Raw genomic sequence first — 27,409 nt, 5'->3', positions numbered from 1 at the left:
ACCAGTTCCTTCTCCCCCACCCCCACCCCCGCAGCAGCCTCCTGCAGTTTAAATTACTGCTATACATTTCTAAAACCAGTTATGAGCAGTTGTGGGGAGGTGAGTACTGCAAGTTCAAGACTTCAGTGGATGCATTCAAAATAGGCAGTCCTTGGTTTAGAAGAAGGAGAAAGCTGCCAGCATCATTAGATCAATATTAAAACACCCTTCTGCTCTTAAACTATACAGATCTTTATTACTTTGGGTTAAGTAAGAGCAAGAATGGCTAGCTTTCGATTCAGTTTAGGTTTGAAGATTTTTCTGATGTGGATAGTTATTTCACTAGCCAACTACATTTGAATACATCTTCAGTCTGACTGCCTGAAGAGGGCTTCTTTCTTTGTTACATGTCTAACAAGTTAATGCTTTACACATACTTGAATAGTCAGTGAACCAAGTATGTTTTATAAGTCAACAGACTTTTGAGCCTCTGTTCAATTTACTTCAGTTTGAGGTGCACCATTTATTCAGCAGATTTCATGTGAAACTCGCAGAGGTTGAGAGTGTCACTACCTTTATCAAGGGCCATGAGGCCTAGACAATGGGGTCTTGGGGTCTGAGGAGGGATGGCAGATAAATTGTTTTCATTTTTTTGAACCAATATGTGAATCAAAGCACAATTATCTTTTGAAATATGCACTTTAATACTTTGCAGCGCAGTTCTCCAATCACAAAATTTGCATAAAACGGGTATATTAGGGCAAGGTGAGCATAAAAATACATGCATTCATGAAAATAACATACAAAATGCATTATGTTAGGGGAAACTGGCAAACAAATGGGGGCGGGTTAGTCAAAATTTCATGAAGAATGTGTCTATTGGGGAAAATTCACATAAAATTATGGTGAATTTTCAACGAGGATTTTTTTAAAAAAACAAACAAACCATAAATCACTGTAGAAATGCAGAGAATTAAATTTAAGATTGGGAAAATGAGGAACTGAGAAACCGAGAGTAGCTGAGATTGACAGATTCACCCATCTCTGGGTCTGAAGCCAAGTCTTAGCTTATGTCAATACCTGGGGATGTCTGTATTTCAATATCAAAGTTCCCTTTTGGTGCACAAGGGCCTATGAGTATAGCAGCCCTTATAACTGGCAGGCAACATGAAATTTTTGGTATATATACTAGTTCTTCGATCTTTGCTTGTCTACATAACAGTAGTCTCTCCACAATCCAGCCTCTTCTACATCTCAAGGCCTAGACTCAGGGATGTTGAGCTGGAGAATACACTCTCCCAGTCACAGCTCCAGCCTTGCTTGCAATCCTTTCTAAAGCGGTTGTACTTGGTGGTACAGTTTAATAGCAATGATCTAGTTAGTGCTGCTGAAAGGCTGGATTCTGCTATTAAAGAAGTTGTGCTATTTGGCTTCTGGTGGTCAGACTTATTTCAGAGAACAATCAACTGGTGTGTTGTTTTTTTAAAAAAGTTTGGTTCTTCACTGTTTTTCCTCACCTACATTTTATCCAAACAATAGAAAGAATAGACTTCTGCCACAAACTCATTAAAATAGATCAGTTATTTCTGGGTGTTGTGTGTGCGTGTTCCTGAAAGTGCTTTATTTTCCTCAAAACTTTCTAGCTAGCATGTTTTAAAAGCCATTCATTTTAAGCCAGCTGAAATCTTCAAAAAATATATGTTGATAAATTTCAGGCCTCAGACATATAATTAATCTTCATATATTTTCCGGTAATGTAAACACACCTGTGGGATGTTTTCCATTGAAAACATGAAAAGAAAACCTGTAATATATCTCAGAGTGATAGCTTTATCATGACTGACAGAGCGGCTGGAGGCCTCTCTTTTAGGAGAATAATTTGGAAGTGTATAAAAGAGAAATTGATTTCCGCAATGCCCATTCTTTTCTTTCTAACATTCATCCCCAGTGTGTAAAATCCTCCCTCTTTTCTATGTGCAAAAGTCCAAAAAGGAATCTTTCCTCATATGTGGCACAGGCCAAGGCATGCACAATATAATCAGTACCTTGTAGATGGGCAAACTCCAAATTCCAGTGGAGTGTGCAATTTGCCAGTGTCGTGCTGTTTCAATCAAACTCTGTCTTGTCAAAACTTGTTCTTATTTTGGACATTTGGAAGAAGAAAGTTTAACATGCAGAGCTTTTCAGGAAGTGCAGGGTGGAAATAAAGGCATGTTTTTGGCCCACATCAGATTTGTATTTATTTATTGAAATATATCTAACATCAGAAATGCCGTATTCCACCGCCGTGCTCCTGCTACAAGAAAATAAGAGGAACCTATAGAGTGATGAGGAGGAAAATTGGGAGAGGCAGTGATGGGGTTTAAGGAGCAAAACCTAGTCAGTGGTTCTCAACCTGTGGGTCCCCAGATGTTGTTGGACTACAACTCCCATCATCCCTGATCTCTGGCCTTGTTAGCTAGGGGTGATGGGAATTGTAGTCCAACAACATCTGGGGACCCACAGGCTGAGAAACGCTGGCCTAGGTGATCTCTCTCTCTCTTTGTGTGTGTGTGTGTGTGTGTGTGTGTGTGTGCGCGCGCGCATGTGTGTGTGTTGTCATGTAGAGAGGGTGTGTATAGTGAGCATGTGTGTGCTCAAAGTGTGATCTTTACGTATGAGGAATATTTCCCAATTTTAGGAGGAATAAATGACATCCCAAGTCCAGTGAAGGCAAAAGGGCTGTATAGAAAACCCACAGAGATAAGCTGCAGCAATACATTTCATGTAATATATAGAAAGAATCAAGATTTGGTTCAAACCTTGATAGGAAAAGAGAGCTACGGAGAGAGAATAAAAAAAGGAAATGTTGCCATCTCCAGAACTATTTGAAGCTGTGCAAAAATGAAAATAAGCCTGTTTAACAGCAAAGGCTGTACACCGTTCAATAAAAGGTTGCCCTACCTGATCAAATAAATACAATTTGCCATAGTGTGTAAAGAGGATCTTTTCCAATTTAGCTATTTCCATTAATGTCTGAGTCTACTGATCAATAATAAGCTTTGCTTAGCTTCTCTCTTCATAAGAATCATCTCCTTGGCAGCTCTAGCTGTATTTTTGCAAAGTAACTATTGACAAGACCAAAAACGAAACAAAACAAAAACCTCCCACCACAAACAAGTTCAATAATGAAGTTATAAATATGTTTGGATTTCGACTAAATTAATTATTTTGCTTTGCACTGCCAAAATGGTGAAACCACAGTGTCACTGGGGAGCTTTAGGAAGGAAAGTCAATCATATCTATATCCACAATCACAAGAAGCAGTTTATTTGCAGCCATGGAAGAGTTCTGCTTTCAACGACTGGGTTGAATCACTGGATTTAGATTAATTTTTTCCCTCATATATATTTGACTCTTTTTAAAACTTGAGGCAATATAAGAAAATACCTGGCAGAAGGAAGGGAAAACTCAGTTGGTAAACTCTTAATGTCAGGGTTGTGGGTTCAAGCCCTATGGTGGGCAAAAGATTCCTGCATTGCAGCTGCTTGACCTAAATGACCCTCATGGTTGCTTCCAACTCTATGATTCTTGCACCAACTGCTCTACATCTAGACTTCTGGAAATGTATAGGATGTACAGGCTCCATCAGCTCAGAAAGCTCAGAAAAATTCATTCAGTTTTACTATGATTTTTTCTTTTAAAAACAAGGCTTTTTTCAAGTCTTTACACCTGGCACAAAACCTCTTAAACCTATTTATCTGCAATTTGATAGGCTTTATCCACTCAGTGGGGCTAATTTTAAAGAACAGCAGCAACCACCCAAACTTAGAATCATAGAATCATAGAGTTGGAAGAGACCACAAGGGCCATCGAGTCCAACCCCCTGCCAAGCAGGAAACACCATCAGAGCACTCCTGACATATGGTTGTCAAGCCTCTGCTTAAAGACCTCCAAAGAAGGAGACTCCACCACACTCCTTGGCAGCAAATTCCACTGTCGAACAGCTCTTACTGTCAGGAAGTTCTTCCTAATGTTTAGGTGGAATCTTTTTTCTTGTAGTTTGGAACCATTGCTCCGTGTCCTCCTCCAGTCTGCCGGGACCTCGCCTGTTCTCCAGGAATTCTCGAAGATGACTGCCAGTGGTTCTGAGATCACATCTGCCAGTTCTTTTAATACTCTTGGATGCAGTTCATCTGGCCCTGGAGACTTGAATACATCTAAACTAGCCAAGTATTATTGTACTATCTCCTTAGTTATTCTGGGCTGTGTTTCCTCTGCTGAATCATTTGCTCCAAATTCTTCAGGTCGGGCATTGTTTTCTTTATCGGAGAAGACTGAGGCAAAGAAGGCATTGAGGAGTTCAGCCCTTTCTGTGTCCCCTGTTTGCATTTCACCATCTTCTCCTCTGAGTGATCCCACTGTTTCTTTGTTCTTCCTTTTCAGTTACTTTCACAATGGAGATACCCAACTGGGAAGGAGGAGAGAGAATACCATGTTGAACTTTAAATCAGGACATTTGTTTAGAAAAGCTGTAGGTTTTCATCAGCGTTGAAAATTAATACAGTGGTACCTTGGTTTACAGACACCTCGGGTTACAAACACTTCGGGTTACAGACTCTGCTAACCCGGAAGTAATACCTTGGGATAAGAACTTTACCTCAGGATGAGAACAGAAATCGCATGGCGGCGGCGCAGCGGCAGCGGGAGGCCCCATTAGTGAAAGCACGCCTCAGGTTAAGAACAGATCCAGGTTAAGAATGGACCTCTGGAACAAATTAAGTTCGTAACCAGAGGTACCACTGTATTTTTAAGACAGAATTATTTACAAGGAACCATGCAGACACAAGCAGAATGCTAAGCAGATGCCTAACAGTGAACTCTCATCACATACATGTTTAGTGAAGTTTATAGGCTCAAGGGAGTGGACCTCCATGGTAGCCCCATGGCTCTGGCATTCATTTCCAGCAGACCTCCATGAAATTATTACATTGCAGATCTTCTGAAAGGCCCTGAAGACCCTTTTCCTCCTTTGGTAGCTTACTCTTGAGAGATACCTTTCTGCTCTTTGAGGCTGCTGAAGCTGTTAAATTGTATTTTAGTCTCTGGTTGAATGAGGTTTTATTACTATTGGTTTATTAATGCTGTGAATGTACAAGAAGTAGTAGATTTTTTCCCCTTGTCTCTATTAGAAGCTTTGTTTTCATATTTCCTGGTGTAAGCCGCCTTGAGTGAGTCACGAAGGTGGCCTATAAACATCTTTAAGAATAGTAGCAGGAGGAGAGTGCTGCTATAATAAATATATAACTGAACCGAGTGCATGGGAGACAGCACTGCACCTCCCAGGCAGCACCCTTCACTTTTGTACAAATGCTTTAAGATTCAGTGACCCACATCACAGTTTCATTAGTGGCTTTGGTCCAGTTTTAATTAGGTGATGATATGTGGATTATAGTAGTTTAATGGCGGGGAGGGTAATGGTGATTATATGGATACTGCTGAAAGTCCCCCTCAAATATTATGCTTATGATAGTCTACATTAAGCCTTGGGCTTTTCTGGGTCACCTCCATTTTAAGTGGGAAAGTGTGTAAGAATGTTAAAGTTCATTGAAATGGAGATCATTGCAGCAGGAACACTCCAAATGCTGTGGCATGTAAGTGCATCAGCTTCCCTTGACAGTTGGATACCCAAATTTCTCTCTGTAATTAACTGTATTCTAAGGGTCCATTAAGATGGCAAGTGATAGCCCTAGGCTGCAGATTACTGGCATATTCATGGCCTTGGAAAGATTAGGACACCAGAAAAATAATTTCAGTATGTACGCCACAAGACTGAAATGTGAGAACATTCTTTGCTAGTGAGAGAAAAGACAAGTGGAAGGTCATTGCGAAAAGGATAGAAGACTTGATAGCTTTATTTAACAGATTTTTGATTTATTTAAACCACCACTTTAACCAACTAAATCTCATGGATGGATGAAATTTTGTATATGTTTGGAATGACAAGAAGAATCTAAAGGCCATTATGTCCAACCAAAGATCTCAAGGCAGCATCTTCTGAATAACCCCCAGAAAAACCACCACAGTGTGTTACAATCACAGTAGCAAAGCCATGTCAATGTCAGCAGTGAAGATAACTTTAGGTGATTTAGACAAAAGAGCCAAGCCTCTTTAATAACAAGTATTTCCTTCACGTTCACCATAGCATCAAATATCATAGCATTTCTATTTATATGGCTTATTTGACGACCTAGCATTTAAAAAACATTTCATATTGCATTATCAGAAAGAAACAGAAGTTACCAAACAAAAAAAATTAGCAGGTGATGACAATGGCTTAACAATTATAAAGGAACTGATAAGTTTATTCCTGTCTCTCACTTCGGTAGACTTAATTCAGGCTGGAACACCCACTCTTCTCCTCCACATGGACTTGTTTGCAAAAGAAACAAAAGATGGAAATAAGTTGGCCTTCTAGCAGCTAGCAGCTGTATTTTTAATTTACTAAATATCTAACTCACGATTTTAATGCTTCAACCTTCCTAATTAAAAACACACACATTGAGAATTGAGAAATGCCAGGGTAAATAAATATCTAATGAAAGTTGGAAACATTCCCGAAAAATGGAACAACTAAGGAAGATGGCTACCAAAAGTGAAAAACTTTATTCTTCTTAATTCTTTTGGCCATTCAAACCTCAAAAAGATATATTATTTTATGTTTCTCCAGTCATAAGGCTTAGGTGGTGTGTTTTGTTTTGTTTTACTTTTTCACTATGGTCCAATTTTGCTCCTTCTGTGATAATGTTTCATGGGCAATTTGAAGAGATGCTTCATCTTTCTGAATCCTAGAAGTGGACTTCCTACATAGAAAAGCTAAACAAATGCCTTCAACAGATGTATTTAGTTAAGAGCACAAGCTCTGCTGACCTGCTCTTAAAACTCCAAAATGGGTTCAGTGTGCCCTCCTGGATGCCTAATGATAATACACTGCTTTTGCTCCATTAACTGCTGTGTACGTGCAGCCATCATGCTGACTGGCTGCTAAGCACTTTACTGCCCATCTACATCTAAGTCAGTGATACTTAAAACTAATCACATACTAACTACATATCCTAGTGACAAAGCTGCATTCCCACTCTGTCTGTATTGATCTCCCATCAGTCATTTGTAAGTGACCGTGCTAGACATGGCCCTTGGGCATTTTTCCAATACAGAAGCCACTTAACATTAAAATTGCAGGATCTCTCTTGGCTGTTTTACAAGCCTTTATCAAAACCATTTAAAAACCTACCCTTAATCATAACGACTCTATGAATTCTTTTCACCTTTGAGCCTTGACCCCTTTAACGTAACAGGAACATTTCTGTCCCTTGTTGCTTATTCACTGGTTTTATGTATTTTTTCTGTCCCCTCCACTTCACCTTTTCTCAAAATGCACCTATTTGCTATTTCAGATTTAGCACTGTCCCCCAAAATTTAGGGGTCATGTAAATGAAACACTCTACTGTTGTTGTTGTTGTTGTTTATTGAATTTATATACTGCTTTATGCCAAATCATTCCATACTGTCCTCTATTTTTTAAAAGGGGTCTATACAGATGGCTTAATTTCAGGAGCTAAGAGGGGTCCTAAAATGGTGCTTTCTAAAAGCACATGATTTGGTCTACTACTTCAGTGAAGTAAATATGTGCTTGGAATTGTGTTGGTCTAGCAGTCCCTTGTAGGTGTGGGGTACTCCATCAGTTTTGATGGTGATGCACCCAGAAAAATGAGTGTTCAGAGGTAGCCTTTTCATTTAAATGAATTGACAAGATTACACAGAAAGGATTTTCTGTGTAGAAATGGAGTCCAGAATGGGATGGCACATGGGTATATATGTGTGTAACCCAAAGATGCACATAACAGGCATGGGATTGCAGCAGTATATCATGGGTGAATCTTTATTTTAATCCATAAGCAAGGATTCTTAGTATAGCTGAAGGCAATATATAGCACTGACATTATCAACTAGGAGCAGCATGTCAAAAAATAAAATACTCAGGCCAAGTCATCTTCATTTCTACTGGATATACATTTCAGATGATATATTTTGATTTATGTCTCCTGACATGCATTTGTTACATAAAGGTTGAGGTTCTCTACAGAAAGAAATAGACCACACAGGATAGCAGTAGACAGGAAAAGGTAAAAAGTGTCACAACCCTTCTTTTTAAAATAACATCTTGGGAAATATGGATTTAAAACATCCAACTTTAGAGTAGAGAAAGATAAAAAAACATACATGCCACATTTGATTCTGATTATCCACTGGAAAAAAATATAAGGATTTGCACATTATGTGAATCAGCTCTAAAGGTGTAGATTATCCTGTGAACTGCCCTGAGACGTGGGTAGAGGGTGGTATACAAATTTAATAAATAATAATAATAAGGTAAAAAGTTCACAACCACCATGCAGATTCCATACATTTTCTAGGGTCAGTCCTACTATTAGACAGAGTGCCTCAGTTTTTTATTGTCTTGAAAGGGAAACAAATAATGATCACTCACTTTACATAACAACCAGTGCTCAACATTCACAGTGCATGGAACAAGCATGTAGAATAGAGATAATAGGGTGTCCTGACTCCTGAAGCATGCAAGCATGATGGAAGCAAGAGGAAGGTAGGAATTAGTATGGGAATGATACAACAATACTTTTTTTGAAGAATTGTTGACTCTAGAAATAATGGGGTCCCATGTCAGGCAGAACAATTTCTTGGAGCATCCCTGAACCAGAGTTTTACCAACCCTGCTCAACATAGGAATAGTAGGAATAAGAGGACTTATGGTTGGTTCAAGCTCCTCAGAGATGAAATATTTGCAGTTCTTAAAAAAAAGTGACACTATGTTGAATGCTGATATATAAGTCCATCAAAAAGCAAGCTCCCAGTGTTGATTATTATCTATGTCTTAATCTTTCTTATCTTTTCTCCCATCTGATTCACTTTATCCTTAAATTTCATAACCTTGCTTCTGAGTAGATTGAGTTTAAAATAGGGTTCATTTTGTTCCATCTACAGAAACCCAATATTTGGCTATTGAATGTTGAATTTAAAGAATCGGGTATGAAGCTCTTTGACCCCCACAGTTATAGGCAAATCTATTTCTGGATTTTTATTTCTTTTCCCATACTTTAACAAAAGGGTAAATAAATAAATCTTCATTACCCAGAATCAGTAGATTCTTGTCTCCTGTATCTACTGTGCACTCTCTCTCTGCAGTGAAGCTACCCTGAATTAAAATGACTAGATACAAGCTTTTTAAAGTGCTAATCTGAGGGAAAGGAAAATCAACATTCAAATGGTAATTATTTAGAAAGTAAATTGATCAATTTGTTCTAAGCTCCATGAAGATGAACTGAGGTCAATCCACTTTGCCTATTAAGATTGTGAAGATATCTAGTTGGATTAGTTTCACAGTAAAAGCATGTTTTCCACTGGGGTTTCACAAGAAAATAGAACACCAAACTCTGTTAGGCATAAAGAAAAACAAAGTTCATATTTTACTGCAAATTGCCCAGTCAGTCTCCAGTAAACTGACTATGTAAATAACCTCCCGGTTATTAGTTTCTAATACAGTAGCCCTCCCTGAGGTCAATGTAACTAAACAGAGCTACTTACCTTGGCTTCAGTTTTTATCATTTAAATAAACTTGAAACTATACTTAGGATTATGAAAATTGTAGATTGTATAAATGATTCAAAGAGGCTTGCTCCTTCAGCTTTGGGTAGGAGGTAGGAGGAAGCTTCCTTTAAAATCCACCAGAATGAACAACTTATAATGCAGGGGATCTGCAGCTCAACAGGCTGTTTCCTGGCTCAGCCAACCTTAAGTCCCCAATACCAGGTCAACCAAAGAGACATCTCTGTATCTTGTTCATTCTGGCTCAGATGGGGTTCAGATGGCTGAGCTGAAGCTGACTGAGGAGATGCCAGTGTAAATCCTAAAATGGGGCATTCTGGGAGGTCTGGTGGGGGATTAGAATGAAGAGGGGAGACATACTGGATCCTAAGCCCATTCAGCTCAGTCACATGGCCTGGAAAGATAGCATAGAACAGTATTTTAAAGGCTTGTTTTTCTTCTGCCACACTAAGGCAGTAGCCCTGCTACTGAATGGGGTTTGGATCTGATGTAACTTTACGCTGCCTTAACTTTCACTGCCTGCATTGTGCCAGATTCTTGTGCATAGGATTGCTTCTTGTGCATAGGATTGCTCGCAACATATACAGCTATCTCAAATGCAAAGGCAGAAATCAACCAGCAAAGTGCAGAAAGCAGCAAATCTAAATTCAGACAAAGGAAAGTCGGGTGGTGGTGGTGGGGGGAGTTTTCAGCTGGCATCAAAACCTAAAGGCGTTGATGCTGATGATATATAAATGTGCATTTCTCTGTTTTCCCTAACCAATTCCCTGAGCTAGCCAGCCTCCATATAAAACTGTTATTCCCTTCAAGGTCTGTGAAGTCCAAAGATGATCACACTTATTATTTATCTCAGCAATTTGGCAAGGAAGAGTTACCTGCACCATTTCTATTGTCATCAAAGACACTGATAATATTAAGAGAATAATGCTTTGTTGTTCACAATTCCTGATCTCGTTACCTGCACAAGAAAGCAGGGCATTTTTTTAAAAAGGAAAATGTTTATTCCTGTGAGGATCCCACTATCCAGTTGTCATTTCTTGTTGAATAAGCCTTGTTTCTCTTCTGCACAGCATGGGAGAAGCAATGCTATCATAAGAGTAGAAGAGAATATACTAGTGACTGGTGTATCATCTTAAACAACTCAATACAAATTTAGAAGTTTGTTCCATTCTTAAAGAATCCCATCAGCCTAGTGACTGTGCAGACCACTGCAAAAACTTGAATTCAGTTTAGGCATTGCGGTTACAGCAGGAGTCCCCAACCTTCGACCCTCCAGATGTTTTGGACTACAATTCCCATCATCCCTGACCACTGGTCCTGTTAGCTAGGGATCATGGGAGTTGTAGGCCCAAACATCTGGAGGGCCGCAGGTTGGGGATGCCTGGGTTACAGTATGGTGAACTGTAGTTGCAACCCAAGGTGGAAATGAGGAGTTGAGAAAGCAAGTTATGGATGAACTAAGTCACTATTAAATTAGTAGCATGCCTTCAGGGAAAACCAAAACAGTGAGGGAATTCAAGCTTTCAGTGTTGCAGGTCTGGCCTGCAGTATTTTCAGTTGAGCCAACCTAGTTGAAGGGCAGCAACAACCCTAGTAGGGAGGCCATCCTGCACCATCACCCACTGAAACCCCAGAACTCTGGGCAGGTGGGATAGGTAAGCCTCCAAAGCAACTTGTATTGTACAGGACTTGGGGAACACCCACCATCCATTAATTAGAGTGCAGGCACCTGGGAACGCTGCAGAAGTTATTTGTAAAATGGAAGAAGGGACACTTGCAAATACCCCTTGGCCAGCTCTAAAGTAAGTTAAGTGCAACAAACCCCCACACCTCACCCATGACTAGTTCTCTGATATTTTCCCCTCCACTGATAATTTTCAAGTTCAATTTCTTTTTTTCATTAATTGATGGGAAACCAAAAGTGCAGGAGAAAAATTCAGCACAGCACTGATAAAAATTGCTATGTTTCTCCTTACCACAGATCCCAGACAAGTACTGGCTTTATTTATTTATATTTAAAAAGGGGGAATCAGCCATTGGGGGGGGGGTTGCTGTTTATTTCAGCATTTTTAGCTGTGACCTGAAACCTACATATCACGTGGCCAGCGTGACAAGCTGCATCTGGCGAGCCAGCGCAGCACACGGAAATGCCGTTTACCTTCCCGCTAGTAAGCAGTCCCTATTTATCTACTTGCACCCAGGGGTGCTTTCGAACTGCTAGGTTGGCAGGCGCTGGGACCAGGCAACGGGAGCGCACCCCGCCGCGGGGATTCGAACCGCCGACCTGACGATCGGCAAGTCCTAGGCGCTGAGGTTTTACCCACAGCGGCACCCGCGTCTTTTCTAAGCTTCCTGCTTAAGGCTGAGAACTGCTCCCCACAACAATCACTTAACATCGAACCTGGAGAACTCAGAACCTTGTTCGCTATTCTGTAACATTTGGGTTCGCCTAACAAAGGTACAAGGGACGCGGGTGGCGCTGTGGGTTAAACCACAGAGCCTAGGACTTGCCGATCAGAAGGTCAGCGGTTCGAATCCCCGTGACAGGGTGGGCTCCCATTGCTCGGTCCCTGCTCCTGCCAACCTAGCAGTTTGAAAGCATGTCAAAGTGCAAGTAGATAAATAGGTACCGCTCTGGCGGGAAGGTAAACGGCGTTTCCGTGTGCTGCTCCAGTTCGCCAGAAGCAGCTTTGTCATGCTGGCCACGTGACCCGGAAGCTGTATGCCGGCTCCCTCGGCCAATAAAGCGAGATGAGCACCGCAACCCCAGAGTCGGTCACAACTGGACCTAATGGTCAGGGGTCCCTTTACCTTTACCTTTTAAACAAAGGTACAAGTTTGCAATGTTTTGCTTTGTTTGGAATCCAGCATGGCCTCTGTTACTGAAATTGATGTGACTTACAGTTCAGTCCTAAGGGACGCGGGTGGCGTTGTGGGTAAAACTTCAGTGCCTAGGACTTGCCGATCGTATGGTCGGCGGTTCGAATCCCCGCGGCGGGTTGAGCTCCCATTGTTCGGTCCCAGCTCCTGCCCACCTAGCAGTTCGAAAGCACTCTTAAGTGCAAGTAGATAAATAGGTACCGCTTTATAGCGGGAAAGTAAATGGCGTTTCCGTGTGCTGCGCTGGTGCAGGCTCACCAGAGCAGCTTCGTCACACTGGCCACATGACTCGGAAGTGTCTCCAGACAGCGCTGGCCCCCAGCCTCTTAAGCGAGATGGGCCCGCAACCCCAGAGTCGGTCACGACTGGCCCGTACGGGCAGGGGTACCTTTACCTTTACCTTTTTACAGTTCAGTCCTAGGCATGCTTTTCCTGAAGTAGTCATAGTGAACTCAGTGAGACTTCCTTCCAAGTATATATTTGTCACTTGGCAGCCTTAAGTTGCCTATTACCTTGACCTGAAGTGCATTCTGCATAGGTTGGGTTATAGCTAACGTTCAAAAATCTGTGAAATATGGGCTGCTCCCATTTTGAGGCCTTCGAAATATTATTGAAAGTAGTTGGTTAGTTACCGCTTAACTGCCATGTATTTATCTATGAATAGACCTGGGGTGTGTGTGTGTGTGTGTAATTCTCACAATGGCATTCTAAAAAAAAAAACAACCCTAAAAAAACCCCAGTAAAGCTACAAAATTTCAACTGGTTCCAGGCTGCTTATAAAAGAAGCATCCTGATAAAGGATGGGTTCTCATTTTTGTGTGGGCAGGCAATCAATAATTTACTGCAGGTTTTTGTTTTGCTGCTGGACCCCTGACAAGGTGGCTTATTGTACAGCTTGGAAAAACCTCAGATTGTGTAACTGGGTGGTGCTCCAATGTAAGTTTTCCAAATTTTACCACAAGATAACAGTCTAATAAAATGCCCACTTTACCATATCAGGAAACTAGCACCCAATACAGAGTGACTGACAGGGCAAATTAGGTGGAGGAGAGGGCATAACTGATACCATGTTTGGATTTTACAGGTGCACAATTTTCTATGTGTGTTGTGTTGGAGTCCATACAAAACAAAAAGCCCTGAGCAAAGATTTGCACAAATTCATGGAAATTGAAAGGCATTGGTGAACTGCATATACTGTCTCCATTCTTCTCTGTGCCTACCCTGCGAAGAAAGCATTACTCAAAGCAATGACTATTGTCTCTTGCATGGATGCACAAATAAATCCTACTGCATTGCTGTAAGCAGAGCCCTAGATATTTTGCTCCTTTTGGTGAGGGAACAAAAGGCCATCCTGCCATGCCACATACAGAACCAAATTTAAGTCTTCAATCCTGGAGCTGGGGGAAATTATCCTTTGCTAGGCAGGAGCAGAGCAAGCTAACTTAAGTGGCACAGGGTTAGCTGTTTGTCACATATAATGTCCAACATCTCAGTACTTCCACCCAGGCCCAGGCTGCCCATGAGGTGGAATGAAGCAGCCACCTCAGGTGGAGGAATCCCATGAAGAGGTCCCATCACCATTGCGTGGCAGTGGTTTCTGACAAGATCATGGCATAAGCTGCTGCTGCCACCCCCCCCTCCCCAATCCTGGTGAGTGAGGCTTCGGCATCGAAATAGGATGGGCTACCCCTGCCCCCACCCCAAGCACCTGCTGCCTCAGGGGCCCAGCCCTGGCTTCAGTATTCTAGGTTTGTTGGAAACAAGATCTTCCATAAGGGTGCACAGATGACATAGCTGCGTTGCAGACCATGTTTCTTTCACGTAGTTGCTAAGTGTTGATCCACACTTAGCATGTGGTACCTGGCTGTTTTCTACAGCAAAAAAAGTATGAATCTTGGCCTTGTGATCCAACTAAGGACCCCACCCCCCAGTGGGAATATGCCCACTGGAATGTACTGACACATAGCAGTCATCTATTCTTCACATATTTGCTGTGTGTAACACAAGTCTAGTGATTGCCAAATAGAAAAATGTCCTAAACTACATGCCTAATTTGGAAAATTTTATCCTTAGCATAAATAATCAGTTTTGGGGTTGTTGCGGTTTTTTCCTATTGTCATAATACAATATTTGAATAACTGTACTAGATAACTCACACATTTCACCTTCATATTTTTGTGGCTATAAAATTGGTGGAGGCAGAGAATACAATTAACTTGGCTTAAAAAAATGTTCCTCTTCCACTTGTGCTGAAAAGTTCTCTTTTTATATTTTTTTCTTCTTTTTTTAAAAAAGCAACTAATATGAATTCTGAAAGCAGAAGGAAAGGAAGCAAATGCATTTTAAAGGCTACTTAAATCACTGTTGGTTGATCCTTCCCTTGAAATTTGCTGAGCCTTCCTCTAAATGCTAATTGTGACCTGGATTATTATTTGCACATCTTAAACCTTTGATACAATTCATGGGTGTGTTTTTTTCTTTAATGAAACTTGATGTGAGAACTATAGCATATTTACCTAAGTAGCACAGAAATCTGATTTGGCATATGGCTAGTATATGCTCTTAAACCCCCAGGCGTCAAGAAAAGGCATTAGACACAGTGACTAGTATATGTCAGGTGGTGAGGGAAGCTCTTTTGCTAACTGCAAACCGGTCAACCTCAAAATTCATTAAATTGGTATGAGTTCCAGCACTTATGATGATGAAGTTCCATCAAGTTCATCTTACGTGCAAAGTCAACTTTCATATACTTTGTTATGTAAGGAGGGAAGGGATGTGTTCTCAGCCACCATGCTAATGTTGACCTTTTTCTTGAGTTTCTGTGAAAAAGGGGACAAGCCCCTCAATCTGATTCTGGCTCTCTTTTCAGGTTACATATCAGATGTGGCAGTTGCCATATTCAGACTTGCCCCTATCATTTTGCGTGCATAATCTCTTCTACGTGTGTCTTGTACACTAGGGCCACACAACTTGAACTGGGCCAAAAGTTTGGAGGGAATGGTGGCATTGAGAGCCAGCAAACCCACCCACTGGGATAATGAGGCAGTGGTGGTGGCACATTACTGGCAAAGCCCATGGAAGGCACCGCCACAGACCCTGTGAACTACTGGGCAGCCCATCTCCAGGTTTGGGAAGATCTAGATTGGGTTGCCCAAGAACATGTTTCTTGCCACTCACCACCATTTCAAGCAAGAGGGTTTCCCAACTTGTGGTGGGCAACATAGTTACATGCCACTACACCAGCTTGGATGCTGAGTTGGTGGAGCAGTTAGTCTTCCTGAAGATAACTTTCCACTGCTGGAATATCAGCCTGATCAGTGCTTGTGAGCAAGTGGCTGGTCAAGTCACCCTCTGACTGTTGCTTCTACTTCTACTTCTGTTCTCTCTCTCTCTCTCCCTCTCTCTCTCTCTCTCTCTCTCTCCTACCTTCCACCTTCCCACCTTGCTGTCCACCTCTGCTACCCTCTTCCTTCCACTGCCCTCCTTGCTGCCTTTCCAAGCAGCAACATTCAATGTCTTTCAGATGTAAGCAGACCCACCTTTCCCTGACAGTGCATGTACTTGCAACCCTGATACTTCCACATGGTAAAAGGGTCTCATGAGTGAGCATGGAGCATGCCACACCTTGTCTTTAAAAAAATTGGCAGGAGGGGCAGGAAAACTTGTTGGGACATCTTCATTGCATCTGTCAGTTCTGGTTGGTTTGCTTTGTTTCTGAACTCCTGGATCTTGACTCCTGAGCACTGTGTCTGTTGCTGAGCCTGCACCATTTCTTGCCTGTATCTCTTTCTTTCTTCCAAGTGTGTGTTGATTGGGAGCCAAGACTAATTTTGGCATTGTTCAGAGTGGGTATAAACACTTTCCAGGTCACAAAGTTCTTGGAGTGATCAGCAAGCGGTGCAAATTACAGCTAGATCACTTTGAAGATTAGCCATATTTTAGAGACTTTGCATGCATGCATGTATGGATAAATAGATGATTGATTGATTGATATAGATAGATGATAGATGATAGATAGATAGATAGATAGATAGATAGATAGATAGATGATAGATAGATAGATAGATAGATGATAGATATCCCAGAATACTAATTAGCAGGACTACCTAGCAATAATTTTAAATTATTACAGCACATCAGCATATACCTGTGAGGTATGCCCTGCAAACACCCACCCCCAATGCCAACCAATAGTATTCTACAGATGATTAAGTCCCTTGTGCTATCTAGGTGTTTGTTTTTAAATTACACCATAATCTGACTGAAAAGTAAAGTTCCATCAAGTTCACTGAGAGTTATTCCCAGGACATGTGGCTGCTACAATAATATAAATGCTTAGCTGGCAGTCCTTCCAATTGATTTGAACTCAGTTTGGCTTACTTCTGAGTAGACATATTTAGGATTATCCCGCATGCTGTTGCAAAGATTGGAGGATATTGCAAAGCAAATATATTTTATGTTATTTTTAAGTGCAACTTCCTTTTCTTCACTCTCTCCCATTAGCAGTTGTTTGAATCTGACATGAGTGCTGAAGATTACCATGCTGTGCCCTCTCAACATCATGAATTCCGTGATCTGGTTCCGCTGGACTTTTCCCACTGTTTTCCTTTAAAAAACACACAAAAACCCAGCCACTCTCATTAGCATCTGCCTCAAAAAGATCCTTTGTGACCAGAAACATAACCTGATGCCACATTTGTGGAAAGGAGCGAAGAGCCTGTAAAGGGGAGCACAGGCAGAATGACTGTTATGGCTTGTATCAAGTTTTCTCTGTCCAAAATAAAGGTTAAAAAGAGTGTGGAGCATGTGTTTCCTCCAAACTGAGGCTGGCTGCTGAGGGCTTGGAGTGTTGCCAGCCATGCATTTCTCTTCCAAGAGTTCTCCGCTGTTTTATTTATACCCTCTCAACATGTCTAAGTATTCTCCAACCATCTACCCCTAGAAAATTAAGGGGAAAGCCTTTGCTCTCACTAGAGTATTTTTGATATTTAGCAGATCATTTAATTCTGGCGAGAAGGGCATTTACTGCTGCAGAACAGAGGCCAGAACCTCATTGTCAATAGACAAGCTCCACTTACATTCCTGGCCCTTCAGATTTACTGCTAACACACTGGCAGGCAGCAGCAGTGGATGTGATGTAATATTGGAAATGTTTCTGGCTGTTGGATGATATCTATGTATTGCCTGGCAATTATGACCAAACAGTCCAGATTTTTCAGGGGCAATGACCCTCCCTCCCTTCTGTTGGAAGTTCTTATTTCATCTGTGTTCCTTGCTTGTTCCTGTCTCTCCCCTTGGTTGAAATATCTCCTCTCCTCTTCTTTTGCCAATGCTGAATAGCAATCAGGATTCAAGTTTAAAACAGAAATCATAAATGCAAGGTATAGCTGGGCTAAGGAGGATGCTAAGGTTTTTTCTTTAGCTTGCATATAATGAAAAGGAATACATGTGAGATGCTATAAATACCATAATAATATAGAGTTTTTTCAAAAAGTAGCAGTTAACACTCAGACAGTCTTGCATGCAAACTTGGGGGAGGGGGAGAGACTTATCAACCCGATTTTTGCAGCCCCAAGGCATTCTGATCAATAAAAATAAAACATAACATACTCGCACATATATATTTGTATAATTCAGGAAGCTGTTCTTCCCAGTTCTCTCTGGAGTGCAGAAATGAGAAAGCATCTCTAAAACCTGGCTTTATTTACCTCTGAGGTTTGCAAAAGTAAAGGCGAAGTGAGTGATTTAGAATGTTAATTTTATTTAAAGCAGAACTAAAGGTTCAACAAGCACACCACACTTATAGCTTGATGTAAGAGGAAATTAGGGATATCTTCATACTTAAATAAATGTCTTTAGAAATAAAATATTTTCTGTGTTTTGTTTCTATGATCTGCTTTGTTTCCTTGACATCAAATAGCAATTTGGGAAATCACAGCTTGGTTATCATCAGTGTCTAATTTTATTGATTTGTAATTTCAATATGGCAATGGTGTATGTGTCAGTATATTTCTCACTGTGTGATGGGGAGTTAATTTGGGTTGCTCCATGTGTGGCCACCAATTTCATATTCTCTTGGCATATACTTGTGAATGCAAAGCAAGATATACTCAGGGAATTTTCAGACATGGTATTTGTTCCATCTCTGATGCTCCAGCGTCACAAACCATATAATTATTGTGCTTATCTACCATCTTCTCACCCATTACCCTGCCTCCCTCCAGAAAGAAAACTGGAGAATGAGGTCATTGTATTTGGCAGGGGTTACCTCATGAGAAGAGAAGACTCCCTGGAAAAGACCCTGATGCTGGGAAAGATGGAGGGCACAAGGAGAAGGGGACGACAGAGGACGAGATGGTTGGACAGTGTTCTCGAAGCTACAAACATGAGTCTGACCAAACTGTGGGAGGCAGTGGAAGACAGGAGTGCCTGGCGTGCTCTGGTCCATGGGGTCATGAAGAGTTGGACACGACTAAATGACTAAACAACAACAACAACAACAAGCAATGTGGCTCCCATGGGTTGACATATATCCACAGAGGTATTCCCTGTTGCACACTGCTGAAATTAGGCATGGGGAAAAAAGCATTTGATTGTTACCAAGATAATTGGTACAGTGGGCTTGGTTGTGGTGTGGGTGGGGAGAGGTGCCCATGACAATTTAGTTTGCAAATGTGGCAATGGGCCAAAAAGGTTGGTGACATGGTGTAACCTGCACAAAGTAATATTACATGGTGTCATGAGAAATGGTGCGATATGATGCACCTGATTTTTGTGGGCGCCACTTCCCACGCTTACATTCATTATTCTGCTCGTCGTTCATGGACGGTGGAACTGAGAAAAACCAACATACACACAAAGGCAAAAATAGCAAGTTGTCTAGTAACTGTAGATATCATGCCCACCATGAATTTGTTGAGAACCCAGCTAAAACAGGAAAGAGGCCTACAGGGAAGATGAAGGGAGAGTGGAAGCTTTTCTAACTCCTGTTGTATCTGGTCTTCTAGATTCTCCCAGTCAATACCCGCTTCTCCCCTGGCTATGTCCATAAGCATCCCTTCTCCACACTCTCCATGAGTGGCTTTGCCTTTACCATAATAATGTGTCCTTTGCCATAATAATATCTCTTCCTTGCCTGGGTGAGAAAAGGTGCATGGAAAACCTCTGGCTGGAACACAGCCTGCTGCATCACATCAGTTGCTCTGCTCACTTTTGCCTCTGGCCCCACCTACTTTTTGCCTCTCATCCACCAGTAGCATGCATCCCCTGGAGGTTTGTCCACAAAGGAAGATGACCCCTGGGCTGAAAAAGATCTGCTAAATATCAAAAAAATCATCTCTTGGACAGAACAAGTTGACTAGCAGTGACTTGAATAACAGAGATTTCTGAGAAATTTTGCTAGACCTATTTCAGCTCTTTAAACCCCAACAAGATTTCTCATACAACTCAACCAATCATTTATTATTATGTTTGGTTTTTAAGAACATTTTATTAAAACCTTCCATATGAAAGAAAGATGAGGAAAGAATAAAAAGTCTGAGCATATACACCTATACATTTGGTTACAGGAAATATAAGAGCAAAACAGGTAGAGCACAGAAAATCTCCCACAAATATACAATCCATAACACACACACACAGAGACAGAGAGAGAGAGAGCGCAATCAGAGGACCAGCATAGAAGGAACCAGTTAGTCAAGCATAAAGAGAAGAAGAAGAAATGATCCCAGGCTGCAAGTCACATGAATTGATGGAGGTAGCCAATCATGCTCTCTGACCAAAGCAAATTTAGTAAAACAAAATTTGCCTCAAGTGTTTGATTTAGGTGAAATTTGTGGTGATAAATCCATTTTTTTAATTGCTGAAAAGGGTTTTATTTTCAGTTTTGCTACTCAACTCTTCTTCAAATTAAAACTGCATCAGAAGATTTTGCTTTTTTTAAAAAAATGCACAACTTCATCCAGGGCAAAAGGAGGACCTCCTTCCTGGGACCTTGGGTATTGTACTTTGCAAGTGTTCGTTATCCTACATCAGGGGAATGAACATGCCCTGCCAACATTTCCTTCCATAACCTTTATTAAACACAAATGACAGGCTTGTGAAACCATTCACTTAATTAATTTCTTCTTAGTGTCATTCTGTAATGTGTTGATCTGTGTCCAAAATGTACATTTACCCATTTTTCCCATGGGATGAAGAACCTTAAAGTTCCTTTTGTTTTACAAAAGAAAAAATGAATGGAGTCATTCTTTTTAAATATACATAGTCCTGTTTGCTCATTGTACTGTCAAACAAACCTCACGTTAAACAGCTAGTAACATGATAATGGACAAGAAGATGTTTTCGCCCATGCATATAAAAGTGTATCATGTTGATACAGGGGTTGCTCTTTCCTTAGTCCCTGGCGTTGACTTACAGAAATCTATTTAAATTTGGACTCAAATTGTCATTTTCTCTTTTCTCAGTTTAGGGGTTTTAATATCTGCAGTTGAACTTATATGGCAACCTATGAACCACGGTGCTTAATGTGAGCAAAATTACATCATGTAAGAAATTTCCTTTGGCCCATTATCCTGGTCAGTGCAATGTCAGGGCTTAGAAAAAGTCACAAGGCTGTAAATTAGCTGGTGGGAGGTATATGAGAAAGGATGGTGGGAGGCATCTCCTTAAGTCTAGCACCGAAGTTCCTAATATTCTTAATGCTGTTGCAAGATCATTGTGAAGAATGGTCATTAGGTGTTCCATCTTGGCACCCTGTCAATGCGGAATATTTTATGCAAATTGAAATATCTTGTTCCGAGAAATAATAGATCTGTAGTGATATCATTCCCGTGTTACAGTGCGAAGGTTTTCATTGGAAAGATGGGTTGGCCACAACTAGGACATCTTGTTGAGCCTTAGAGGGATATACCGAGAAGAAATTAATCGGATGACATTAAGCTAATGGCAAGCATCACATATACAAGAAAGAGGTCATAGACCATTTTTTTATATATATAAAAAATTGTTAAGGGATAATTGATTATCCAGATTTGCTTAACTAGGCAGAGGAAATTTCTGGAGAGTGTGAATGTCAGAGGAACAGAAGCCAGAATAGGGGTCATGATCACATGTATACCCAATAGTCTTTGGTGGATCATCAGATCTGGTATTCTAACACTAAGCAATGCTAGGGAAGAACGTAATTGAGCAAATAAAAGAGGCACGGAAGCTCAAGCTATTTGCACACGAGCTTTAATAATGGGGACTAATGAGAGATGTCCTCTCAATTATAGTGAAGTAAATGAAGGTGGTGGCAGGGAGTGGTGCTTTTAGGAGTGTTAATGTCTTTCAGGCTTTGGTATGTAACAAGTAAGTACCTAAATGCATCTGGATAAGAAGTAACAATCTCCCCATATTTCACTAGGAAACAACACACACACACACACAGCCTCTTGAACTACAAAGAAAATGCATTTTTTGAGAGAAGAAAGATATACTGTGGAATCTTGTCTTTTGGCATTTCATTTAAATAGCACTGTTCTCTCAAATTTATATTGCTAGGCAAACAAGTTGTCTACAACAAGGGGGGAATTTTCAGATAATCTTTTTATGTCACGCGAGAACAGTACACTATGCTTATTGACAGCATAGTAAAATGTAGGAGGAATGAGGAGTTGGGATGAGTGTGAAAGATTAGGGGTATTATATGGCCAAGCTTTTTACCTGAATCTTTTAAAAATAACTACTCTTTAGTGCCCCGTCTGTTTCCAGCAAAAGACAAAAACATACTGCTCTTCAGAAGCACTTTGGGAAACCCTGGGGAGTCTGATTGGCAAGGCCAGTTTTGCATTAAATTGTGAGTGACTCCATCAGATATGTGAAGTGACGCAAGCTCTCCTTTCATTTTGTAAAATGCACTTGAGCGCCAGGTACCCAAGAGATTACAAAAGCCCCTAAACTTTAGAAAAGAAAACCCAATTCCTTTCAGAGATTGGGATCAGGGAATGTGAGTATGTCTTTGAACGCAATGTGAACAATCTTATTTAAAAGGAGAATTTTAATTCTGAAAGGGCTTCACCCTTCTTGCCATGAATCAGTGATAAATTCTGAAGTGTAGGAGTTTATCATGACGGCTCCCAAAGCCACGCCTGCAAAAAAGGGGAAAAAATGGTCCTCATTTTTTCAGATCCTTCTTGGTCTAGGGAGCTACATCTTTATGGGTCATTTTTGACATGTAGGTGAAACAACCTACCTGTCAGCCACCTGGTAACATTATGGTATCTGATGATTAACATGTGTATTGTTCCATCCCACCCCCACCTGCCAACGTTTTCATTGAAACTGTGTGGGACAGGTCATGTAGGCCAGCTGGACATGGTCTCACAGGCCCAACTGGGACCACTGCTGAGCCGAATTTGGCCCGTGGGGCAGAGGTTTCCCACTCTAATTTAATCTGATTCAAACTTGAATATTTCATTTTTACTCCACTTACTTGCCAGAGCGAAGAAAAGCTATCTGGCAGGTGACATCATCACACCTCTTCTGAAAATAGTGTTGAAACTGTGCTCCCCTGTGGTATCTCTCCACCATAGCACTGTACACTGGACCTCAAGCTAGTCTCATTTTCATCAGGTGGTGATGATGCGCCTCATTGTCCTGCCCATGGCCTTCTGCTGTCCCACCATACAGTCTGTCGTGACGGCAGCGCCACCATTTTGCAAAGCCCTGCCAGCAGAGAAAGGGAGTTGCGGCCTAAGTATGTAAATCAATGTGTACTTTTCAGTGGGATTTACCTTATGTTCATAGGATTTCTTTCCTAAGCTTTCATATTTGGGCATACATTTCGTTGAAATAAATGGGGCATACTTTTGGGTCGGACTGTCTGAGGAATCCAGTGATAATAAATTACAAAAAGAACTGACCTCAGCTGCACTTCCCATATGGATCAGAACTTAGTTATCCGCCAGCTTTCACACTTTCCAAATGTTCTGAGACAGTTCTCAGCTGGAAAGAAAAGATCTCAAAATGCATTTGAAAATGTTTATTTTAAGACAAAATACATTTATATGTTCTTATTTTGAGGGGGAATGAATCCATTTTTTGTGATAAAATACATTTAAAATTATTTTCTCACTGGCATGACTGGCACCCCTATTGTGGCTCTAGTGGCGTGAAAAGGTGCATTGACATGGTTGTTCTTGCATTACCTCTCCAGCACTGTAGACCATTCCAGTTGAATGATCCAGCCAGGTGATGGCTAGAGCAAGTGGTGCAAGGATCACAAAGAAGGGGACTGAGCACAGTACCTCCACATGTGGTGGGAATGCCCCCAAATCCAACTATTCTGGGTAACAACCATGCGAGAAATATGCAAAATAAGAGCCAGTGTAGTGTAGTGGTTAAGAGCGGTCGATTCGTAATCTGGTGAACCGGGTTCATGTCTCCGCTTCTCCACATGCAGCTGCTGGGTGACCTTGGGCTAGTCACGCTTCTCTGAAGTCTCTCAGCCTTACTCACCTCACAGAGTGCTTGTTGTGGGGGAGGAAGGGAAAGGAGAATGTTAGCCGCTTTGAGACTCCTTCAGGTAGTGATAAAGCGAGATATCAAATCCATACTAAACAAGTATTAGAAGTTAGCCCAGAACTGACCCTACTAAACATCTTCCAAGACAATCATGCCTACTCACATCACAAAGAGCTCATAACCCACCTTCTCTCAGCAGCCAGAAACATCATTGCCCGACACTGGAGAGAGCTGTCAGGAGTAAGCATGGACCAATGGTACCAAATAGTATGGGAAGCAGCCTTACTAGAAAAACTAACCAATAAGCTGAAACTGACATGGGGACAAATGGAAGAAGATGCCTTCACCCCGGTATGGCTCCCTTTTATCATATACACAGCCCAACAAGACAACAACAAGAATCCACCGACAGCATACGAATCAATATGGCTGACCTGATTCAAAAACACCCACCCACCCCACTCACACATGAAAGCAAAGTCCACCACAGCCAATCACAAACGAACAACCACACCTTACGCCAACCCCAACCTCTCTCACCATCAAAGGAACACAAATGAATAGAGAAGAGAACCCGCACAAGCGACACTGACACAAAACCCACACATACATTAAGTAAAATAGAAACATCGCCACCAGATCCCACCCCCACTCACCATGACCCCCTCCACCTCTTTTCCCCCCTTTCTTCCTAATGTCTCAACTAATGTCTCAACAAATGAAACTGACCTGTAGAAAATGTAACTTGAAAAAAGAGACATTGCACATACTTTTGTAAACCAAGAAATCTTTAATAAAAAATACACACACACACACACACACACACACACACATATATATATAGTTACACTGTCTTTTACATTGTTAGGCTCTGCCCTTGGATCACTTGTGCTGAGGGACAGAATATAAACTATTCTAAGCAACTAAATAAAGAAATGCAATTTTTCATGCAGACTTGAGGTAAAGTCACAGATTCATACCAAAATTGGATGGATGTCTGGGTCAACACCTGCAAAGATGACATAGAATGGAAATAGACTGATTTGCTCACCCGTAATTCTGGGTACATACTTGTCAGACTGAGTTGCAAGTCTACCATACTTAGAAAAGAGGAAAAGCTATGCCCACTGTAGTTTTAAAGACATCAGAAGGTTGTTGGCAAAGCCAATTTTGTGGCAGCAGTATGAAGGCATACAGGCAGGAATTCCTCTGTGAAACACACCAGATGCTGCACACTATTCCTGCAAATGACTGGGAACTGTAGTGAGTGCCCATTTAACCTAATTTAACAGGTTATCCTTTGACCTCTGAAAATATGGAAATGATTTCCATCTACTTTGTTTGCACTTAACTGAAACATCTAACCAAAAGTGGGTATTTGCTGCCAATATTTGGCTTTCTCATCTCTTACTAGTTTCTGGAAACAAGGCAAGCACTCTCTGCCTCCTCAGCTCCATCTTGATATTGTTTTAATCCTACCTGTAAATGGTTTCATATGGTGTAAAGCCTTCTTCGTGAAGCCTGCTTTTCATTGCACGAATTCAGGGATTCTATCTGAGATCAACAGTACTGACAGAATGTGATACAAGTTCCCCTTCACCTTGTTGACTGTCGGCATTCACAAGACGCTGGAAATCAGACTGAAAAGTTTAAAGAGGAAATTCAGAACGAAGAAGTTAAATACGTTAGAAGCAAAATGAAATACAGGACTCCAGTGATTTTCTACTTCCCCTTTCCTGTCTCATTCACCACAAATGTAAGGACCTCTTCTTTTGGAGATAAAACAAAGCTAAAAACAATTTTAAATTGCACAAATCCCCAGGTTTTCACTACTGGAGTTTTCTCTTACCTGTTTCGTCGCCATATCAAAGTATGGCTTTAGCCATTTTCCTCTGTGCCGATCAGAGAATGTGCTTCAAAGAGAGTCCTGAGACTGCCTCACCTCCCCTGCCACTTGCTTTTTCTTTGTTTCCTGAAGTGAGGTTCAATCCATGACAGACTATAAAATCACAATAGAGTTGCCAAGTGGACAGAAAGCAACTGGCTCATGCCTCCATTTCTATGTGGTTCCCATTCACTGCCTCTGCCTTTTATGGCCCTTTGGTAGATGTTGAACTGCACATATCAAAGCACTCTGCCTAGATCGCAGGGTGGGGATGGGGAGAAATTGGATTCAGTTCCCATTAAAACACAAACTTACCTAATTTTCACTTTCCAGAACACTCTGAGGATCAAAGTGCAAGCACCCTTCAAAAGTTGCACTTCTCTGAATTTTGGAATGAAGTTCCCCAGCCAATAAATGTGCACAAAACTGTATATATTAGGGTAAGTTGTACTTATAAAATGCATATGCCAGTGAAAATAACATACAAAACCACATTATATTAGAGAAATTATTTTGAAAGAATTTGACTATTAGGTAAAATTGTAGACACAGGTGTGTATATTAGGAGAAATTTGCACTAAAATGCTGAAGATTTTTCAGGGTTTTGTTTTTTGTAATTTTTAAAATCACAAACTAATGTGGAGAACGTAATTTAGGCCTGGAAAAATGAGAAACTGAGAGAAACCAAAATTGGCATATTCATCCATCCATAGTGGCAACTGCCAACTAGCTGAGAGGTGTCAAATGCAGTAAAAGTAGCAGCTACTTCTATGAATTTGACCCCAACTTGAAGAATAGGGAGATACACACATTCAAGGGAAGAACTCTTGATGTGTGGCATTGTCTGGTTTAGAGTGCCAAAACAACAGCCAGGAACAAAGTTGCCATGTGTGTATTTGTCATAAGGTTTGATAGGGAAACTGTCATTAATTTTGAAGACACAGGTATGATATTGGGAGACACATCTGTGTCTTTACAAAACACAGGTACTGGAATAGGTAGCATATGTCTCCATCTTGATGATGGACACAAAATAACAATTTATGGACACTTTATATCCAAGGCAAATGGATATATAATGTAATTCTGGCATTAAGTTTTTGTTTATCTTCACAACTTGGTGTGCTTTCTGAGAATGTAACCACGTCTTACCAAATGCCACGAGAAGTAGCCCTTTGGGAATCTCCTTCTGTTAAACTCGCCGCACTTCAGCCCTAATCTGCGAGAGTGAACAGCCTCTCGAATGATGTTGTTTGACAGTGGCCCAAGTCGGCTTTTGAATTAGGCAGCACCCCTGTTCGCATTCAGTGAATTATGGCTGCTGCTTAAATAAATATTTATATCGCTAACTGTTGAGCACTTTATTGTGACATTTTATTGTTTAGACTTCTTGGGGAGAAAAAGGTTAAATATAATTACCTCTTTGTTCTTAAATGATAAAAAGTGGGTAACATCTGTGCCGACTGCTGCGTGTGCAGCAATAATAGCTGAGTGTTA

At 41.0% G+C, this 27,409-nt stretch overlaps 1 long non-coding RNA gene across 1 annotated transcript in view; it reads left to right on the top strand.

Moving 5' to 3' along the window:
* LOC309348376 overlaps positions 1-26,333 on the top strand; it is a 128,439-nt gene extending 102,106 nt beyond the window's left edge. The window contains exon 4 of the long non-coding RNA XR_014159369.1: positions 26,246-26,333. This is a non-coding gene — a long non-coding RNA (uncharacterized lncRNA). The remainder of the gene's footprint in view (positions 1-26,245) is intronic.
* The last annotated feature ends 1,076 nt before the right edge of the window (positions 26,334-27,409 follow it).

This window comes from Podarcis erhardii (assembly GCF_964252035.2).
Source record: "Podarcis erhardii genome assembly, chromosome: 8".
Lineage (NCBI taxonomy): Eukaryota > Metazoa > Chordata > Lepidosauria > Squamata > Lacertidae > Podarcis > Podarcis erhardii.
The sequence above is the reverse complement of the archived record's forward strand: the minus strand, read 5'-3'. Positions and strand labels throughout refer to the sequence as shown.